The sequence below is a fragment of the Neovison vison genome, chromosome 11 (assembly GCF_020171115.1).
Source record: "Neovison vison isolate M4711 chromosome 11, ASM_NN_V1, whole genome shotgun sequence".
Lineage (NCBI taxonomy): Eukaryota > Metazoa > Chordata > Mammalia > Carnivora > Mustelidae > Neogale > Neogale vison.
Window position 1 is genome coordinate 82,909,859 of NC_058101.1, and position 22,607 is coordinate 82,932,465.

Here is a 22,607-nt window from a genome sequence, read left to right on the forward strand (position 1 = left end):
ATGATTAGAAAGATTACCAAATCATACATTGGTAAGACAAAGGATACGAAAGACTATTGACTTTCTTTTTCTGACTTAAAATGTTTTTACTATTATTACATAATCCTTAAATTTCAGCAACTATATTTATTACTATTTAACTGTTTGATTCCAAGACAATCATAAGGCTAGTGAAAATATATTATTTAGAAAATAATTCAGGGTTTCATGAATATTCTGGATCACCACTTGGCAAACTATGGCCCATGGATCAAATCCTGACCACCATCTATTTTTATACAGGTGCAAGCTAAGAATGGTTTTTACATTTTTTAAATGGAAGGTTATTTAAAAGGAAGTATTTTTATGACACATAAATGCTATAAGAAGTTTGAATTTCAGTTCCATAAATAACTTTTATTGGAATACAGCATGCTCTTTCATTTACATATAGTCTGTGGCCACTTTCCTACCACAAATGTGGGAAACAAAGGCAGAGTTGAGTTGTTGTGAGAGGAACCATATGTGGTGCTGTCATCACTTTGTACTATTGCTAAAAGGCAAATATCGAGAGGAATCTAATAGAATTCCATAAATGCTTTCCAAGTGGTGATGAATATGTTTAATTAAAAGCATTTGCATATAAATAGATATAAATAGATGCAGTACCTGTTATGTCTGTATGAAAAAGACATTGTTTAAAGTTGAAATATATAAAATCTCATTACAGGTCAGCATTAACATGAGTATTTGGAACAGATTTTGATGACAGGTCTAGAGTGTTTTCTGACACTAGCCACCAATAATCTGTTAGTTCTCTAATCGTCCTATACCAACTGGGTGTCCAACAATTCAATTCAGTTCTGACACTAACTACCCAGTGTTAGTGTCCAACATCAAAGTTAAAGCACTCATTCCCACAAGTCTGCCCTTACTTTAGACATCAGCCACAAGTAGGGTACCCAGGCCACCCACATTTTTGCCCATCCAACTACAAATCAGTCACCACACCCCCTCCTTAGGTTTGAGAAGTTACTAGAATGGTTCCCAGAATTCAGGGAAATACTTTATTTATGCTTACCAGTTTGCTGTGAAGGATACAAATCCAACTCAGGAACAGCCAAATGAAAAAAATGCACAGGATAAACTATGGGGGAGGAGGTACTTAGAGCTTCCCTGCCCCCTGGCACCACTGTATATTTGTGGAAGCTCTCTGAATCCCACCAGATAGGAGTTTTTCTAGAGGTTTCATCACTTAGACATGACTGATTAAGCCACTGGTCTTTGGTGATCAACTTAACTTCCAGCCCCTCCCTATTGTACTCACTGTACAGTAATGGCGAAACAAGCATTGTACATGTTGCCAAGGTAACCTGCAAGACCATTCTGTTTATCAGCCAAGACAGGGGAGTCCTTGATGACCCTTCAGACCTCAAATTACTCACCAGTTTCAGAGGGCAAATGGCAGACATGGGGTGAGAGAGGTTCTTCTTAGAGTTGCTTCTTGCTCTTCTTGCTCTGCTTGCTGAGCCGAGAGGTGAGCAGAGGGCTCAAACAGGGAGCAAAAGGCCAGGCTTCACAGGAACAGCAACTGCACAAAAGCTTGTTCCCTCTTCTTGAAGGATTTCTCAGGGGAACAAGCAAGGATATGACCAGGCCACCAGTCTGACTCTAGGTCATCTGTAAAAGGAAAAATGTGCATCCCGGCTGGGGCCGCACTGCTATGTGGAGCCTTGCCCATCCCTGCAGGCTTTGCCACTGAACTGATTCTCTTTGAGGAATTGAAAACATGAGCTTTCTAGCCAGAAAGCTAGACGGCATCTTTATAAGCACAAAACCAACAACAACTCTGTAGCCAGAACTTCAGACTTTAGAGGAAGTGTCTCACGTGCTGCCTTCTGAACCTGTCCCTGAGAGGAATTTCTCTCCTCCTGCTGGTCCTCTGACTAGATTAGTGACAAAATTGAGTTGCATGGGAATATAAGTTACAGGGGGCAAGAGCTTCAGTGCCTTGCTTACCAAGAGGATTTAGAGACAGACTGTCCAGCTGTCTTCTATTAAGCTTGATATTAAAATGATTTACAAAACTGAAATAATGCACTATTCACTAAAAAAAATTATTGAAAACATGGATTCTTCTCCTACCCACTTAAGCCCCCATGTTGCATCACCACTCCCTCATATCAGGGAGATCATATGATAGCTGTCTTTCTCCACTTGACTTATTTCGCTAAGCATGATACGCTCTAGTTCCATCCATGTTGTCGCAAATGGCAAGATTTCGTTTCTTTTGATGGCTGCATAGTATTCCATTGTGTACATATACCACATCTTCTTGATCCATTCATCTGTTGATGGACATCTAGGTTCTTTCCATAGTTTGGCTATTGTGGACATTGCTGCTATAAACATTCGGGTGCACGTGCCCCTTTGGATCACTACGTTTGTATCTTTAGGGTAAATTCCCAGTAGTGCAATTGCTGGGTCATAGGGCAGTTCTATTTTCAACATTTTGAGGAACATCCATGCTGTTTTCCAGAGTGGTTGCACCAGCTTGCATTCCCACCAACAGTGTAGGACGGTTCCCCTTTCTCCGCATCCTCGCCAGCATCTGTCATTTCCTGACTTGTTGATTTTAGCCATTCTGACTGGTGTGAGGTGGTATCTCATTGTGGTTTTGATTTGTATTTCCCTGATGCCTAGTGATATGGAGCACTTTTTCATGTGTCTGTTGGCCATTTGGATGTCTTCTTTGCAGAAACGTCTGTTCATGTCCTCTGCCCATTTCTTGATTGGATTATTTGTTCTTTGGGTGTTGAGTTTGCTAAGTTCTTTATAGATTTTGGACACTAGTCCTTTATCTGATATGTCGTTTGCAAATATCTTCTCCCATTCTGTCAGTTGTCTTTTGGTTTTGTTAACTGTTTCCTTTGCTGTGCAAAAGCTTTTGATTTTGATGAAATCCCAAAAGTTCATTTTTGCCCTTGCTTCTCTTGCCTTTGGCGATGTTCCTAGGAAGATGTTGCTGCGGCTGAGGTCGAAGAGGTTGCTGCCTGTGTTCTCCTCAAGTATTTTGATGGAGTCCTTTCTCACATTGAGGTCCTTAATCCATTTTGAATCTATTTTTGTGTGTGGTGTAAGGAAATGGTCCAATTTCATTTTTCTGCACGTGGCTGTCCAATTTTCCCAACACCATTTATTGAAGAGGCTGTCTTTTTTCCATTGGACATTCTTTCCTGCTTTGTCGAAGATTAGTTGACCATAGAGTTGAGGGTCTATTTCTGGGCTCTCTATTCTGTTCCATTGGTCTATGTGTCTGTTTTTGTGCCAGTACCATGCTGTCTTGATGATGACAGCTTTGTAATAAAGCTTGAAGTCCGGAATTGTGATGCCACCAACTTTGGCTTTGTTTTTCAATATCCCTTTGGCTATTCGAGGTCTTTTCTGGTTCCATATAAATTTTAAAATTATTTGTTCCATTTCTTTGAAAAAGATGGATGGTACTTTGATAGGAATTGCATTAAATGTGTAGATTGCTTTAGGTAGCATAGACATTTTCACAATATTTATTCTTCCAATCCAGGAGCATGGAACATTTTTCCATTTCTTTGTGTCTTCCTCAATTTCTTTCATGAGTACTTTATAGTTTTCTGAGTATAGATTCTTAGCCTCTTTGGTTAGGTTTATTCCTAGGTATCTTATGGTTTGGGGTGCAATTGTAAATGGGATTGACTCCTTAATTTCTCTTTCTTCTGTCTTGTTGTTGGTGTAGAGAAATGCAACTGATTTCTGTGCATTGATCTTATATCCTGACACTTTACTGAATTCCTGTATAAGTTCTAGCAGTTTTGGAGTGGAGTCTTTTGGGTTTTCCACATAGAGTATCATATCATCTGCGAAGAGTGATAATTTGACTTCTTCTTTGCCGATTTGGATGCCTTTAATTTCCTTTTGTTGTCTGATTGCTGAGGCTAGGACTTCTAGTACTATGTTGAATAGCAGTGGTGATAATGGACATCCCTGCCGTGTTCCTGACCTTAGTGGAAAAGCTTTCAGTGACTCTTAATCTCACGAAACAAACTGTGGGTTGCTGGGGGGAGGGGGGTTGGAAGAAGGGGGGTAGGGTTATGGACATTGGGGAGGGTATGTGCTTTTCGGTAAATTGGAAGGGGAGATGAACCATGAGAGACTATGGACTCTGAAAAAGAATCTGAGGGGTTTGAAGTGGCGGGGGGGTGGGAGGTTGGGGTACCAGGTGGTGGGTATTATAGGGGGCACAGCTTGCATGGAGCACTGGGTGTGGTGAAAAAATAATGAATACTGTTTTTCTGAAAATAAATAAATTGGAAAAAATTATTGAAAACAAAGTTATTTTTCATTAAAAAGTTTTATTTATGTTAACATTCATTTGTACGTAAGCAAGGTAGAATGAGATTATACTGGAATAGAGTGAGCCCAAATCCAATAATTGGTATCCTCATAAGAAGAAGGAAATTTGGAAGCAGATACAGAAATGAGAATTCCACAGGAAGGAAGCAGAGATGCTGTTACCAGCCAAGGGACAGCAAGGATTGCCTTCCACCACCAGAAGTTAGGAGAGGGGTTTGGGATAGATCCTTCCCTAGAGACTTCAAAAGGAACATGGCCTTGTAGACACCTTAATTCTGGACTTCAGAATTCACAAGAAAATTCACAATATGAATTTTCTTGTGAATTCCTCCAGAACTGTGAGAGAATTTCTTTTTTTTTTTTTAATTTTATTTATTTATTTATTTGACAGAGAGAGATCACAAGCAGGCAGCGAGGCAGGCAGAGAGAGAGAGAGAGGAGGAAGCAGGCTCTCCGCCAAGCAGAGAGCCCGATGCGGAACTCGATCCCAGGACCCCGAGATCATGACCTGAGCCGAAGGCAGCAGCTTAACCCACTGAGCCACCCAGGTGCCCCAGAGAATTTCTGTTGTTTAAAGCCACCAGTTTGTGTTTTTTTTTTTTTTTTTTTTTACAGCAGTCCTAGGAGTCTAATACGACAACACATAATGGGTTTATTATTATTATTGTTAAGTTAAATGTATAAAAATATTTGTTAAAATTTTAATTTGTAATGTGTTAATATTGATAAATGTATACTCATAAACAAAAGTTCTTTAGGGTTGGGGCACCTAGTGGCTCAGATGGTTAAGCATCTGCCTTAGGCTCAGGTCATTATCCCAGGGGTCCTAGGATCAAGTCCTGCATCAGGCTCCTTTCTCAGCGAGGAGCCTTTTTCTCCCTTTGACTGCTTCTTGCTCTTCTTGCTCTGCTTGTGCTCTCTCTCTCTCTCTCTGACAAATAAATAAAAATATTTTAATTTTTAAAAAAGCTTTTTGGGGTTTTCAAGTTTTAAAAGTACAAACAGTGCTGAGACCAAAAAGTTTGAGAAATACTGTCCTATGTCCTTTTCCTTCCCTAGACTCCTCAAAATCTTAACCGTGCCTGTATTTCAGCTACCATATAAACACCAGTGATTACAAGTTTTTTCCTTCTGCTCAGACTTCTGAGCAGAAGCTGTGAGCTTCCAATTCATATATCCTACTACCTATTTTTAGACATCTGAAAAATCTGTATATATAAGACTAGCCTCCTGATCCATCCTCTCACACTGGTGTTCCAGGGTTCTCTCTTTGAAAGGCACCACTCATTTGTCCCCCATTCCAATCCATTACCAATCCATCACCAGAATGTTTTCTAGAATCTACCCACTCTCTCCATATCCACTACCATCATAACTGTAGCTATCATCATCTCTCACCTGGATCACTTTGATAGCCTTTTAGTTGATTCCTTTGCATGGACTGTGGGCTCCCTGCAAACTAGTTCTTCTTACTACAGCTAGAGAGAATGAGCTATTTAAAACAAATTAAATCATATTCAGTCTCCCCCAACTCCACATTTCTCCACCCTATCCTCACCCACACCACCTGAAAAAAAACTTTTAATGGCTTTCGTTAGTTCTTATCTTAGAGACCAAAATTCTTAGCTACAGGACTATGTATGTTCTAGTTAGAACACTTACCAAAGTATTTTTGGGAGCAAGTTCTACAAGAAAAATATAATTTTTTAATCAATTTTTTATATAATGCAGTTAAGCCAGTTTCATTTTCATACTAATTTTTAACTAAAATAATTTGGTTGGATCAAATCTTGTCCCTCTTAATTTTATATTGTGAATTTTCTTTGAATATCTTTATTTTGGGACGCCTGGGTGGCTCAGTCAGTTAAGCGTCTGCTTTCTCAGGTCATGATCTTGAGGTCCTGGGATCAAGTCCTGTGTCATTCTCTCCTAAGCAAGGAACCTGTTTCTCCCTCTCCCCCTGCCTGCTGCTCTGCCTGCTTGTGCTCGCTCTCTCTCTCTGTCTGTGTCAAATAAATAAATAAGATCTTTAAAAAAAAAACAAAAAACAAAACAAAGAAAAGAAGACCTTTTTTTTTAAAGAAGACCTTTATTTTGACTGATTTTACTAGATCAAATTTGCAGTTTTTAATTTTGTCAAGTTTTTATAAATTCATAAATTTTTAATATCACTTCAGTCGCATTTGATTTCATGTTATGCTGATTAGTTATTTCATAATATCTGATATTTACTGGATTGATTTACACTAAAACTTCATTAAGAAAATTTGAGTCTTCATCCATATATATATTTTACCTGTGCAAGTATAATGATCATCAGTTTTGCTTTCTATTGTTTATTTCTACAATTAATTTGTTTACTGATTATTAGTATTTGTTCTTTAACTAATGAGCTCTCTGCTTCACATAGTTCAGGATTGCTCTTTTATCAAAATCCTTTGCCAGTCTCAAAATTCAATTTCTCAGGAGTACAAAAGAACATTTTCAGGGTCATAACATTTTGCTTTGTAAATATGTATCTTTTTTGCTAAGGTTTTTCTTAGTATTATATACTGCTATGCAAACAATTCTGCAACTTGATTTTTTTTTTAATCTTGAAATATTAGATTGGTTTGTCCTGGTTTTAGGGAAGCTTTTCTAAAACTAATACATCAGTTTATTTCTCTGTTTTATTCACTTTCCAATATATCTGAGTTTTATCTGCTTTAGAAGACGGGTGGCTGAAAACAGCGCAGATGAGCTATATTATGGGAAAAGGCTTTGCCACAGTTTTATAGGAGAAATATTTATCAGAATTCCATACTGTATGCTGAAATAGTAAATACTTGAAGATGTGTTACATCTGCAAAATTCAAAATATATTTTCCAGTTTGGCAAAAGATTTGGCACTGAAGAAGTATTTAGGTATTTTAGGCTAGTCATCCCACACCTAGAAATTTATCATAAGCCATTAATTTCAAAGAAAAAAAAATGACAACTTTTTTATGTTTGTTTGAAATAATACATGCTATGGTAAAATTTTTAACAATAAGGTCATCGATAAGTTTAATTTGTTCCTTCCATTCTCACTCCCCTGATACTCCATAGTCTTCCATTTTTTTCTATGCATATTTACATATCCATTTTTCCATACTGTTTATAATTTTGATTAATAACTCTTTGATATCTTTATATATCATTGTAAAGGTAAAACTACTGATTTCTAGTCCTAAGTGGTTTTGAATATCTAAGTGCTGACCTGATATTTTTTTGTGAGGTGAACTTGTATATACCCACATCCAGATGGAAGTACCAAAGCATTCTTTTGGTAGTTTTTTTTTGGTGGGGGGGGTTTAGAAACAAAACATTCTAAACAAGAATAATTTGTTCTCTTGATGCCATTGTTCTCCTGATGCATTCTCTTGATGCCATTTTGTTACTGCTGACAGGATATGACTTTTCTGATCAGGGGAGTTATGCAGATCATGTTATGGTTCTTCTGCAGCAATTGAATCATTTAGCAATTGACAAATGGTGGGGTACCTGGCTGGCTCAGTCAGCAGAGTATGCAACTCTTGGTTGGTCTCATGGTCCTGAGTTCAAGCCCCAGTTGACTTTTAAGTGGCTTTTTAAGTGGAGCCACCTTAAAAAAGTTTTTTGACAATTGGCTACTGTTGACAAGTCATTCAAAACCATACAGATTTTGTTCACTAACAATATCTTTTTTAATGACTCACAAAACTTTTTTTTTTCAATTTATTTATTTTCAGAAAAACATTATTCATTATTTTTTCACCACACCCAGTGCTCCATGCAAGCCATGCCCTCTATAATACCCACCATCTGGTACCCCAACCTCCCACCCCACAAAACTTTTTAATTATAAAATTGTATTTTATTTTATTTTTTAAAGATTTATTTATTTATTTGACATGGAGAGAGAGAGAGATCACAAGTAGGCAGAGAAGCAGGCAGAGAGAGGAGGAAGTAGGCTCCCTACTGAGCAGAGAGCCCGATGCGAAGCTCTATCCCAGGACCCTAGGATCATGACCTGAGCCGAAGGCAGAGGCTTTAACCCACTGAGCCACCCAGGCACCCCTAAAATTGTATTTTATAATGGAATTAACATCATTCTATAATTTGTGTTGCAGCACCTGGAGTTTCATGAGAATGAATGATATTTATAGTAAATATATGGGTTCTTAAAAAAAAAAAAGCAAACCTGGAGGCATCACAATTTTGGCCTCCCAAGTTATATTACAAAGCTATAGCAGTCAAAACAGCATGGTACTGGCACAAAAATGGACACAGATCAATAGAACAGAATAGAAAATCCAGAAATGAACCCCAACTATATAGTCAATTAATCTTCCACAAAGCAGGAAAGAATATCCAATAGGAAAAAGGACAGTCTCTTCCACAAATGGTGTTGGGAAAACTGGACAGCAATATCAAAACAATGAAACTGCACCACTTTCTTACACCATACACAAAAATAAATTCAAAATGGATGAAACACCTAAATGTGAAACTTGAAGAGAACACAGGCAGTAACCTCTCTGAGTAGCAATATTTTTCTAGGTATGTCTCTGGAGGCAAGGGAACAAAACCAAAAATATACTAATAGGGCTTCTTCAAAAGAAAAGCTTCTGCAAAGCAAAGGAAACAATCAACAAACCTAAAAGGCAATATATGGAATGGAAGAAGATATATGCAAATGACCTATCCAATAAAGTATTAGTATCCAAAATATATAAAGAATTGATAAATCTCAACACCCCCAAAACAAACCAAGTTTAAGATGGACCAAAGACATGAATAGACATTTTTCCAAAGAAGACATACAAATGGCCAACAGACACATGAAAAGATACTCAAAATCCTTGGTCATCAGAGAAATGCAAATCAAAACTACAATTAGATAACAACACTGTATGTTAACAAACTGTAATTTAAATAAAACCTTAGCCTGGGTGGCTCAGTCAGTTAAGCATCTGACTCATGATTTCAGCTCAGGTCTTGATCTCAAGGTTATGAGTTAAAAAAGAAAGAAAGAAAGAAACCAAGATCTGTGCATTAGATGTGATACTTGTTACTGGGGTGTCATTGATTCCAGGCCCTCTCAGCTGACAGAGAAAGAAAATATATGTATAAATATATACATACTTATATACATAAAAAATATGTGTTTCTAGACATTTTCCATTATCTCCTGTTTCTTGGTTATTTATTTGCTGATATAATCTTACCTTTTCACCTGAAATTTTTATGTTTAACTTTTCTAAAAGATCTTAGGAAATCTTAAAGGAAATTTTTCCTAGCCATTATTGTTGGATGATTTTTTTAAAGTTTTTTAAAATTTCCATTTGTTTTGAACATTTTAAAAATAAAGATTTTTAGTTTATCATCTGTCAGTTAAAATCTAAGGAAGAAATATAGGAAGATCAGATATAAGTCTTTAGTCAGTTGAGAAAAAAATATAGGGTGAAATCATATTATCTTAGAGTATCTCTTTAAATGTGTATGATTAGATGTTACTTTGAGAGTTTTGTCCAAGGACAGTAGTATGCAATTTAAAAACCTCAGTAAAAGTATGGGTATTTCCTGTGAAAAGATATTACTGTACTATAACTGGCTTATTTCACTTAGTTTTTTCCAAGTTTCATCCATGTTGTAGCATGTGTCAGAATTTCATTCCTTTTTCTTTCTTCTTCTTTTTTTTTTTTGGTAAGATTTTGTTTATTTATCTGATATAGGAAGTGAGGAGGAGGGAGAGAGAGAGAATCTGGAGCAGACTCTGAACTGAGCACAGAGCCCTTCACCAGGCTTGATCCCACAACTGTGAGATCATGACCCAAGCCGAAACTGAGAGTCTGACACTTACCCAACTGAGCCATCGAGGTGCCCCAGAATTTCATTCCTTTTTAAAGCTGAATCATATTCCATTATATATCGGTACCACATTTGTTTGTTCATTCATCTATCAGTGAATATTTGGGTTGTTTCCACTTATGGCTCTTGTAATTAATGCTACTATGAACACTAATATGAGACTGATATATAAGCCATAAAAAATAATGAAATCTTGCCAATTTCAACAACATGGATGGAGCTAGAGTATATTATGCTAAGTGAAATAAGTCAATCAGAGAAAGACAAATACCGTATGATTTCATTCATATGTGGAATTTAAGAAACAAAATAAATGAAAATATGGTGGAGAGAGAGAGGAAAACAAACCATAAGAGACTCCTAACAATAGAGAACACACTGAGGGTTATTGGAGGGAAGTAGGTGGGGGATGGGCTAGATGGGGGGCCCGTATTAGGAGGGCACTTGTTATGATGAGCACTGGGTGTTGTATGTAAGTGATGAACCACTGAATTCTAGTCCTGAAACCAATATTGCACTGTATTTTAGCTAACTAGAATTTAAATAAAAATTTGGGGAGGAGAGCGAAAAGAAAAGAATTTTCAAATATACAAGCTTCAAAACCTCCTATTATTCCTTTCTCAGAAAGCAGCAGAGGATGTGCTGCTTCCAAACTACAAACAAAACCAAGAAAAAGGAAACCAGAGAAACGAGAAAACAGGAGATTCAACATAAGAACTACTACTACTAGAGGAAAGAAGGCTGGAGAGAATTGGGAGAGGTAGGTCACCAGGGTTAAAAGTGGAACTTATATATTATTTGAAAATCTGGCAAAATCATTCTTACATTTTTTGGCTGATCTCTTTACAGAATTTGGAAAAAAGTAAAGTTTTAAGTCCATAGGAAAACAAGCAAAGCAACTAACTACAGGAAAACAAAATGAAATTATAATACAATATGCTTAGCTCAGCACTGAACAATATTTACTTAGTCATAGTAATATAAATATTATATACTCATTTAACTAAAAATTGTGATATAATTTCATTCTGAAGAGAAAAAAACTGCCATTTGTAGCTTATAAGGAATATATTCTCAAATACAGTAATAACATAAATGTCTACAATTAATGTCAGGTATAAGCACATTATTTAGAATTGTGGAGGTAAATAGATGAATCAGCTAAAATTATAGAAAGCTTATATTTAAAGAGGATTGGGACTAGGGACAGATGGTAAGGTAGAAGGAGCCTCATGGGACTTTTGATTTTAAAAAGTAAGTATGGCGCACCTGGATGGTTCAGATGGTTAAGCATCTGCCTTCAGCTCAGGTCATGATCTCCAGGTCCGGGGATCAAGCTCCACGTTGGGATCCATGCTTGGTGGGGAGTCTGCTTCTCCCTCTCTCTCTGCCCCTTGCCCCTGCTCATGTTCTCTCTCAAAAGAATAAGTAAAATCTTTTTTTTTAAAAAAAGTGAATATGGCACAGTGGGTAAGAACATAGCCTGTGGAACTAGATTGCATGGCTTTGGGTCCCATTTAAAATTGTTTCTAAAAAAATAGGAATAATATAAATAAATAAATAAAATTGTTTCTACCCATAGGGATGGTTATGAAGAATAAAAGTAAAATGTTAACAAGGTGCTAGATGCATAGCATGTTCTATGTGTTGGCTAGTAGTTGTAGTAATACTAATTATTTAAATGTTGTGCAAATACTACATTATTAACTTTTTTTTTTAAAGTAAGCTCCATGCCACTGTGGAGCCCAGTGCTTGGCCTAAACTCACAACTGTGAGATCAAAACCTGAGCAGAGATCAAGAGTTGGACATCTAACCGATTGAGACACCCAGGCGCCCCTTACGTTGTTAACTTATTTTTTATTACATTTCTTTCCCCCCAGTTTTGGAGAATTTATCTTTTAGTACAAATTGGTTTGTTTAAAGCAAACATTTTGCTTCTTAAATTTATTTATTTATTTATTTATTTTCAGCATAACAGTATTCATTATTTTTGCACCATACCCAGTGCTCCATGCAATCTGTGCCCTCTATAATACCCACCACCTGGTTCCCCCAACCTCCCACACCCTGCCACTTCAAACCCCTCAGATTGCTTTTCAGAGTCCATAGGCTCTCATGGTTCTCCTCCCCTTCCAATTTCCCCCAACTACCTTCTCCTCTCTAACTCCCCTTGTCCTCCATGCTATTTGTTATGCTCCACAAATAAGTGAAACCATATGATAATTGACTCTCTCTGCTTGACTTATTTCACTCAGCATAATCTCTTCCAGTCCCGTCCATATTGCTACAAAGTTGGGTATTCATCCTTTCTGATGGAGGCATAATACTCCATAGTGTATATGGACCTCATCTTCCTTATCCATTCGTCTGTTGAAGGGAATCTTGGTTCTTTCCACAGTTTGGCGACCGTGACCATTGCTGCTATAAACATTGGGGTACAGATGGCCCTTCTTTTCACTACATCTGTATCTTTGGGGTAAATACCCAGGAGTGCAATTGCAGGGTCATAGGGAAGCTCTATTTTTAATTTCTTGAGGAATCTCCACACTGTTCTCCACAGAGGCTGCACCACCTTGCATTCCCACCAACAGTGTAAGAGGGTTCCCCTTTCTCCACATCCTCTCCAACACATGTTGTTTCCTGTCTTGTTAATTTTGGCCATTCTAACTGGTGTAAGGTGATATCTCAATGTGGTTTTAATTTGAATCTCCCTGATGGCTAGTGATGATGAACATTTTTTCATGTGTCTGATAGCCATTTGTATTTCTTGATTGGAGAAGTGTCTGTTCACATCTTCTGCCCATTTTTTGATATGATTATCTGTTTTGTGCGTGTTGAGTTTGAGGAGTTCTTTATAGATCCTGGATATCAACCTTTTGTCTGTACTGTCATTTGCAAATATCTTCTCCCATTCCGTGGGTTGCCTCTTTGTTGTCTTGACTGTTTCCTTTGCTGTGAAGAAGCTTTTGATTTTGATGAAGTCCCCAATCTTTATTTTCGCTTTTGTTTCCTTTGCCTTTGGAGACATATCTTGAAAGAAGTTGCTGTGGCTGGTATTGAAGAGATTACTGCCTATGTTCTCCTCTAGGATTCTGATGGATTCCTGTCTCACGTTGAGGTCTTTTATCCATTTTGGGTTTATCTTTGTGTATGGTGTAAGAGAATGGTCGAGTTTCATTCTTCTACATATAGCTGTCCAGTTTTCCCAGCACCATTTATTGAAGAGACTGTCTTTTTTCCACTGTATATTTTTTCCTGTTTTGTTGAAGATTATTTGCCCATAGAGTTGAGGGTCCATATCTGGGCTCTCTACTCTGTTCCACTGGTCTATGTGTCTGTTTTTATGCCAGTACCATGTTGTCTTGGTGATCACAGCTTTGTAATAAGGCTTGAAATCAGGTAAAGTGATGCCCCCAGTTTTATTTTTGTTTTTCAACATTTCCTTAGCGATTCGGGGTCTCTTATGATTCCATACAAATTTTTGGATTATTTGCTCCAGCTCTTTGAAGAATACCGGTGGAATTTTGATCAAAATGGCATTAAAAGTATAGATTGCTCTAGGCAGTATAGACATCTTAACAATGTTTATTCTTCCGATCCAAGAGCATGGAATGGTCTTCCATCTTTTTGTGTCCTCTTCAATTTCTTTCATGAGTGTTCTGTAGTTTCTCAAGTACAGATCCTTTACCTCTTTGGTTAGGTTTATTTTCAGGTATCTTATTGTTCTTGGTGCTATAGTAAATGGAATCGATTCTCTAATTTCCCTTTCTGTATTTTCATTGTTAGTGTATAAGAAAGCCACTGATTTCTGTACATTGACTTTGTATCCTGCAATGTTGCTGAATTGCTGTATGAGTTCTAGTAGTTTGGGGGTGGAGTCTTTTGGGTTTTCCATATAAAGAATCATATCATCTGCGAAGAGAGAGTTTGACTTCTTCATTGCCAATTTGGATACCTTTTATTTCTCTTTGTTGTCTGATGGCTGTTGCTAGGACTTATAATACTATGTTGAACAAGAGTGGTGAGAGTGGGCATCCTCGTCATGTTCCTGATCTCAACGGGAAGGCTGCAAGCTTTTTCCCATTGAGGATGATGTTTGCTGTGGGTCTTTCATAGATAGATTTGATGAAGTTCAGGAATGTTCCCTCTATCCCTATTCTTTGAAGCGTTTTAATCAGGAACGGATGCTGGATTTTGTCAAATGCTTTTTCTGCATCAATTGAGAGGACCATGTGGTTCTTCTCTCTTCTCTTATTAATTTGTTGTATCACATTGATTGATTTGCGAATGTTGAACCATCCTTGTAGCCCAGGGATGAATCCCACCTGGTCATGGTGGATAATCTTTTTAATGTGCTGTTGGATCCTGTTGGCTAGGATCTTGTTGAGAATCTTAGCATCCATATTCATCAGGGATATTGGTCTGAAAGTCTCTTTTTTGTTGGGGTCTCTGCCTGGTTTGGGGATCAGGGTAATGCTGGGTTAATAATAAGAGTCTGGAAGTTTTCCTTTTGCTTCAATTTTTTGAAACAGCTTCAGGAGAATAGGTGTTATTTCTTCTTTGAAAGTTTGGTAGAATTCCCCAGGGAATCCGTCAGGTCCTGGGCTCTTGTTTTTGGGGAGGTTTTTGATCACTGCTTCAATCTCGTTACTAGATATTGGTCTATTCAGGATGTCAATTTCTTCCTGGTTCAATGTTGGGAGTTTATAGTTTTTCAGGAATGCATCCATTTCATCTAGGTTGCTTAGCTTATTAGCATATAACTGTTGATAATAACTTCCGATGATTGTTTCTACTTCCTTGGTGTTAGTTGTGATCTCTCCCTTTTCATTCATAATTTCATGAATTTGGGATTTCTCTATTTTCTTTTGGATTAGTGTGGCCAATGATTTATCGATCTTATTCTTTCAAAAAACCAGCTTCTAGTTTCATTGATACGTTCTACTGTATCTCTGGTTTCTACCTCATTGAGCTCTGCTCTAATCTTGATTATTTCCCTTCTTATGTGTGGAGTTGGTTTGATTTGTTGTTGATTCTCCAGTTCTTTAAGGTGTAGAGACAGCTGGTATATTCTGGATTTTTCAGTATTTTTTTGAGGGAGGCTTGGATGGCTATGTATTTCCCCCTTAGGACCGCCTTTGCTGTATCCCATAGGTTTTGGACCGAAGTGTCTTCATTCTCATTGGTTTCCATGAATTGTTTCAGTTCTTCTTCGATCTCCTGGTTGATCAAAGCATTCTTTTTTTTTTTTTTTTAAAGATTTTATTTATTTGTCAGAGAGAGAGAGAGGGAGAGCGAGCGAGCACAGGCAGACAGAATGGCAGGCAGAGGCAGAGGGAGAAGCAGGCTCCCCGCTGAGCAAGGATCCTGATGTGGGACTCGACCCCAGGACGCTGGAATCATGACCTGAGCGGGAGGCAGCTGCTTAACCTACTGAGCCAACCAGGCATCCCAGATCCAAGCATTCTTAAGCAAGGTGGTTTTTAGCTTCCAGGTGTTTGAGTTCCTTCTGAACTTTTCCTTGTGATTGAGCTCCAGTTTCAAAGCATTGTGATCTGAGAATATGCAGGGAATAATCTCGTCTTTTGGTATTGGTTGAGTCCTGATTTGTGACCCAGAATGTCATCTATTCTTGAGAAGGTTCCATGTTCACTTGAGAAGAATGAGTATTCCATTGTTTTAGGCTGGAATGTTTTGTATATATCTTTGAGGTCCATCTGGTCCAATGTGTCATTCAATGCTCTTTTTCTTTATTGATTTTCTGCTTCAATGATCTATTTCTGAGAGAAGTGTGTTAAGATCTCCTACTATTAATGTACCCATATCAATATGACTCTTTATCTTGTAACAGTTTTCTTTTGTAATTGGCTGCTCCCATATTGGGGGCATAAATATTTACAGTTGTTAGATCATCTTGGTGGGTAGTCCCTTTAAGAATTATGTAGTGTCCTTCTGTATCTCTGACTACAGTCTTTAGTTTAAAATCTAATTTATCTGATATGAGAATCGCTACCCCCGCCTTCTTTTGAGGCCCATTGACATGAAAGATACTTCTCCATCCCTTCACTTTCAGTCTGGGTGTATCTTTAGGTTCAAAATGGGTCTCTTATAGACAACATAATGGTGGGTCCTGTTGTTTTATCCAATCTGCAACCCTGTGTCATTTTATGGGTGCATTTAGGCCATTCACATTGAGAGTGATTATTGATTGATACATTTTTATTGACATCTTGTTACCTTTGAAGTCTTTCTTTCTGTAGATTGTCTCTATATTTCTGTTCAATGCTATTATTAGGATTTTTCCTCTTTTATAGAACTCCCCTTAATATTTCCTGCAGTGTTGGCTTGGTGGTTGCATAGTCTTTTAAGCCTCACCGGTCTTGGAAACTCTTTATCTCTCCATCCATTTTGAATGTCAGTCTTGCTGGATAAAGTATTCTTGGTTACATGTTCTTCTCATTTAGTACCCTGAATATATCTTGCCAGCCCTTTCTGGCTTGCCAGGTCTCTGTGGACAGGTCTGATGTTATTCTGATGGGCTTTCCTCTGTAAGTAAGGAGCCTCTTTGTCCTAGCAGCTTTCAAGAGATTATACCTACAATTATGATTCCTCAATTTGACTATCAGGTGCCTTGATGTTTTTTTGGAATCTATAATCTTGGGTGGAGATAGTTCGGCCTCTAGTCCATGAACACTGGTTCCATTCAGGAGATTGGGAAAATTTTCATGAAGAACTTGTTCCACTGTATCTTCTAGACTTCTTTCTTTCTTTTCCCCTTCAGGGATTCCAATAATTCTGGCGTTGGAATGTTTCATGGCATCATTTATTTCCCTGATTCTGTTTTCGTGGTTTCTAAGATGTTTTTTCCAGGCTTCCTCCTGATCCTTTCTCTCTATCTGTTTGTCCTCCAGATCACTAATTCTATCTTCTGTCTCAGTTACCCTAGCTTTGAGAGAATTTAGATTAGATTGGAACTCCTTGAGAGCATTGTGAACCTCATCCCTGGTAGCTTTTAGCTCTGCCCCAACTTTGTGAACATCATCTCTGGTCGCTTTCAGTTCGGCCCTAATCAATTCCATTTGGTCATCCATGGCTTTCTCCAACCTAGCTATTGCCTGGATAATTGTTAGCCTGAATTCTCTTTCTGACATATTGTCTATGTTGATAGCCATTAGCTCTGTTGCAGAAGGTCCATCCTCTGTATTCTTCTGTTGGGCATTCCTCCTCCTAGTCATTTTGGTGAGAGATGACTGAACAGATGTAGTTGGATGTATCAACCGTGGTGCAGTCAAGGTTTCACCTTGGAACACTTCTGAGCAATCGTGATTCCCACCCACATGAGAGAAAAAAGAAAAGAAAAAGAAAAAAAAGAGAGAGAGAGAGACAGGAAAGAAAGGAAAGATAAAAGAGAAGGTTCAGCCCAAATGGGCCCCAAGGTAAGATTTATGAAGTATACAAACAAAAACAGACAAACAAAAAGACTGATAAAAGTATATGACAAGAGAAAAAAAATTATATATTTGCAAATAAAGGAAGAACTTCATCAAAAAGAACCTCAAGTGTAAGATTTATGTACTATCAGGACAAACACAAAAACACAGAAACACTGGTGGAAGAAAAAGATGGGAGAGTGGTTATAAATTCTCAGTATGGGCGAGGAAGGTTGTTCTGATTCTTCCTGGATGTATCTTGATATCTTTGTTAAAGGACTCAACTTTCATAAGATAAAGGGGGATTAAAAATTGGTTTACCTGTAGGGGTAGTATTGATTGGGAAAAGGGGATTACTTTGAAGTTTAACTCTATATGAATATTAGAAAATAAAAATAAAAAAGGAATAAACTAGACTAAAATAAACTAAAATTTAAAAAAAGAAATTAAAAAAATAGAAATGCAAAAGAAAAATACAGGTGTATGTATCAAAAAGTTCAGGTTAGAAGGTTATTATGGAATTTGATGTACTGGGCAGCTCACTGTGATGGTAAATAGGTTAAAAAATTATCTATATAAAAAAATGAGCCAGAATAGTGGGAACAAATTAAAAATAAAGGTTGTCCTATGAAGTAGTGGTGGTGGTTCTCTTGTAGTCTTTTTTTTTTTTTTTTTTTTGTCTTTCCTGGTTGGTTTTTCTGGGGGAGAGGCCTGCCACGTGGGTTTTCAGTCAATGATGTTCCCTGAGTTAAGTCCTCCCATCCCCCTCAAGGGGGTGGGCTCTGAGGAAACCGGTTTTTTCAGGCTTTGTTCTCTGGAGGTTTTTATGTTTGTTCACCTTTTTTTTTTCCTCTCACCTTGACTGCTTTTGATGGTTTTTGTAGGTTTAGAGGAAAGCAAACTGCACACTGACCTCCCTCTCAGAGAGAAGCCTCAGTCTGTTCTTCTGTGGGTGTTGCAGAGCCCATATAAATTTCCCCTTGGCCACTGGCAGAGCAGGTTCCGAGTCGCGGTCTCTGAGGACGCAGGATCTTTTGCTTGTACCCAAAACCAGAGCAGCAACGGCTGTCTGGGCAGCTCCAGACCGCCAGAGAGGTTCCAAGCAGCGATCACACACTGAGATTTTCCCGCTGGCCCCGGGCTGGGAGTGCCTGGTCTTTCTGGGTCTAAGAGCGCCCGGCTTACATGTGCCTCTCTCAGGGGAGGCTGTGGGTCGCACACGCATCTCAGGCTCTGAGAACAGGGCGCAGGTCCAAAAGCACCAGGCTGGGCCTTCGCGCACCTTTCTCAGGGGAGAGTTTGGGGCGCGCGTCTTAGGCTCTGAAACAATGGCACGGGTCTAAGAGAGCTGGGTGGGCCTTTGTGGACCTCCCTAAGGGGAGGATGAGGGGCGCGCGTCTCAGGCTCTGTAGCAGGGCTTGCGCGGTCTGCTGTCTGGCGTGGCTCCCAGCCCCTCACAGGAGCCAGACCCCACGCAATCTTGAGCACGCTGGCGGCTCAGGGACCAAGACCTGGTTTTTCCACCGCATTCTCTCTGGCTCAGTGCCAGGGGAGGCTGTCCTGGGACTGGGGACTTCCCTAATTCCCACAATCCCCCCCACCCCACCCCCACCCCCACCCCGCAATCCTTTGCTCTTTTGGAGTGCTTTCATCCAGTCTCCAAGTTAATGCTGGTCCCCAGACGCAGGGCACTCTCGCTCGTATTATGGGTATTATTTTCCAACCGGTTGTCTCTGGTGGCTCCCTCTCCCTTTTATTTATCTTCCGATATCAGTCTGGCATTCCCACTCCGCTTTACCTGCCCACTGGCGTCTTCTGCCCCTGTAGAGATCCAGATGTGTATAATTCTGATCTCAGGCTGATTTCATGGGTGATAGGAGTTCTTTGGTAGGCAATCAGCTCACTTTGGATACAGGTTGAAAAGGCGCCTCCTCCTACTTCCCCGCCATCTTGTCCCCCACTCTTTTATTACTATTTTTAAAATTTATTTGCCAAAGAGAGACACAGTGAGAGACGAAACACAAACAGCAGGAGTGGGAGAGGGAGAAGCAGGCTTCCCAATCAGGGAGCCCGATGTGGGGCTCAAACCCAGGACCCGGGGATTACAACCTGAGTGGAAGGCAGACGTTTAATGACTGAGCCACATAGGTACCTCCATTGTTAACTTTTAAAAAATTGTTTTGTAAAGAATATTGCAGTCATTCTGAAACTAAGTCTGAACTAAGACTATGTTAGTGGGTTTGGAAAGGAGATTATTGACATATTTGGGAAATAATAAGACTGAGGATCTGTATAGAGGATCTGTATCTGAGGATCTGTGAGAGGAGAGTATAAGGGTCAAGGATGTTCCTTTTGTTTGCTTGTTTAAGGAATTGGATAGGTGGTGGCTACCAAAACCCAAAAATATGAATAAAGAATGGATTGGGAGAAGCTTGGGAAATTCCTGGGTGAAAGGCATAATGAGTTCGATTTGGGATATTTTGAATTTTCAGATACCTCTAAGTTGACTTTAAATGTTACTGAATTAAGATACTGATGGAAATTAAGTCACCAAAGTTAAGCTTAGAAGATAAAGCACAGCTCTCTGGTGTGCATCTCTGTTCTAAAAGTTGTAGTTAATGAGTGTTGAAGAAATTGAGGAATTTATTTAGGGATAGCAGGTGTTAGGACTGGCATGAGTTCTAATAAATGTTAGGATGGAGAACACATTGGGATGCTTAAAACGCATAGGGGCATTGTATCCAGTGGTAGAACTGAGAAGAGTAAGACTTTTCCATCAATTTAAAACAAATATTGAAAAATCAGCTTATGGGGGCACCTGGGTGGCTTAGTCAGTTAAGCATCTGCCTTGGGTTCAGGTCATGATCCTAGGGTCCTGGGATCAAGTCCTGCATAGGACTCTCTGCTCAGCGGGGAGTCCGCTTCTGTCTCTCCCTCTGCCTGCTTCTCCCCCTGCTTATGCTCTCTCTTTCCCTGTCAAATAAATAAACACACACACACACAAAAACAAAAACAAAAAACAAACAAACAAAAACAAAAATAAATAAATAAACAAATATCATAAATAAATAGATAGATAGATATTAATCAGTTTATGTAGAGGAAGCCTGGGTGGCTCAGTTTGTTGAGTGTCTGACTCTTGATCTGGACTTAGGTCTTGATCTCACAGTTGTGAGTTCAAGCGCTGAGTTCAGTTCTGTGCTGGGTACAGAGGCTATTTTAAAAAAAGAAAAAAATCAAGCTTGCCTGGGTGGCTTAGTCGTTTAAGCTTCTGCCTTCCGCTCAGGTCAGGATCCCACAGTGCTGGGATCAAACCCTGCATTGGGCTCTCTGCTTGGCGGTCTCTCCTTCTTCTTCTGCCCCTCACCCCGCTGTGCTCTTTCTCCTCTCTTTTTCTCAAACAAATAAATAAATAAAATCTTAAAAAAAAAAAAACAGTTTATGTAGGGTGTTAAAAAGTTTAGAAATTAGTGGTGATGGTTGCACAACATTGTGAATGTAATGCCTCTGATTTGCACATTTAAAAATGGTTAAAATGGCCAGTTTTATGTTTTATAGTTTTACCACAATTTAAAAAACAACATAATATACCCCAAACTCTAATATATACTTTAAATCAATGAATTGTATGATGCCTAAATTATATTTTAATAAAGCTGTTAAAAAACCAGTCTATGCATACAGCTAAGCCAGAAATTTCTGTAGAAGTCAAGTTAAAGGGGAGTGGTCTTATCCTTGAAAACTGTCTTAAACATTCTATTTGACAGCTTTGTCTCTGGTACTCAGTAAATATTTTTTAAGTGAATCAATAAACAAACGAACAAATAAGTGGACTTAAGTGCAATATATGTAAATCTATCTGGCGCCTGGCTATGGGGTTGAAAGTTTGGGTTTGGGAATGTGGTAATCATTGTGGTCCCTGTCCTCTTAAATACAGTCATAACTCCCATATACATTTCTCTGTTTTACAAATACTCTTAAAAAGAAACATGCATTTGGTGAATCTTTTCCTTGTCTATTCTGATGAATTCAGTCCAAGGAGAGACGTGATTGCCTACCTTCCGATATGAAAACCTGAAGGCCTTGTAGGTATCATGACACAAAGAAAATTACTAGACTAGCTCTCAGAATCATCATTCATTGTGGAGATACAAAAAAATGAATTAAAGCAGAAATAAGAGCAAACGCCAGCGAGTCCTGATGATACAGTTCTGTAAGTGACAACAAACCTATCTCTTCTCAATGTAGATTTTTTGACTGAAAAAGACTTCTCAGTACATCTCTCAAATTACCAATTTATCTTCTTCTACTTTAAAATCTAAGACAACATTGGTATAAAATGCCACCTAGAAAGAAGCCAATGAAGTAATAAATGCACAAATATATAGTACCAAGTAAAAAAAATTGTATTCCATATTATCACTATCAATTAGCCAATTGTTTTTTGAAGAGTTGTTGATGTGGGAAACAAAGGCAGAAGAAAAATTATTAAGTTTCCTTACTATCTTCAGCCCATTGTTCTTAAATTTCTTAAAGCAGGCAGAGTGACAATCCTCTAGGGACTCAACTGCCTCAGTGTTGATACTTGGCTAAGGGCTAAAGGCAGTCTTAGCCCAACCCCCAGGATCCTATAAGTCTACTTTAACAAATAAAAATTCCTTTGTAAACTTCCTTTATCTCTACCCATCCCCCATCCGCCAAAATACAGGTTTGGTAATCATCCCCCAAGCATATCACCCACCCCACCAATATATACCAGAAATGTATCATTACTGAGCTTTTACTAAACAGTAACAAGTGACCTTTCCTAACAATAGCAACCCCCCCACCCCTCCTCGGCTGCCCCATCCGACAGGATCCTGGAAACCTTGTTTCCAAAATACCTGGGAGGCTTACACTATCCCTAACCCCCTCCCAACTTGAAAGTGTATTATGGG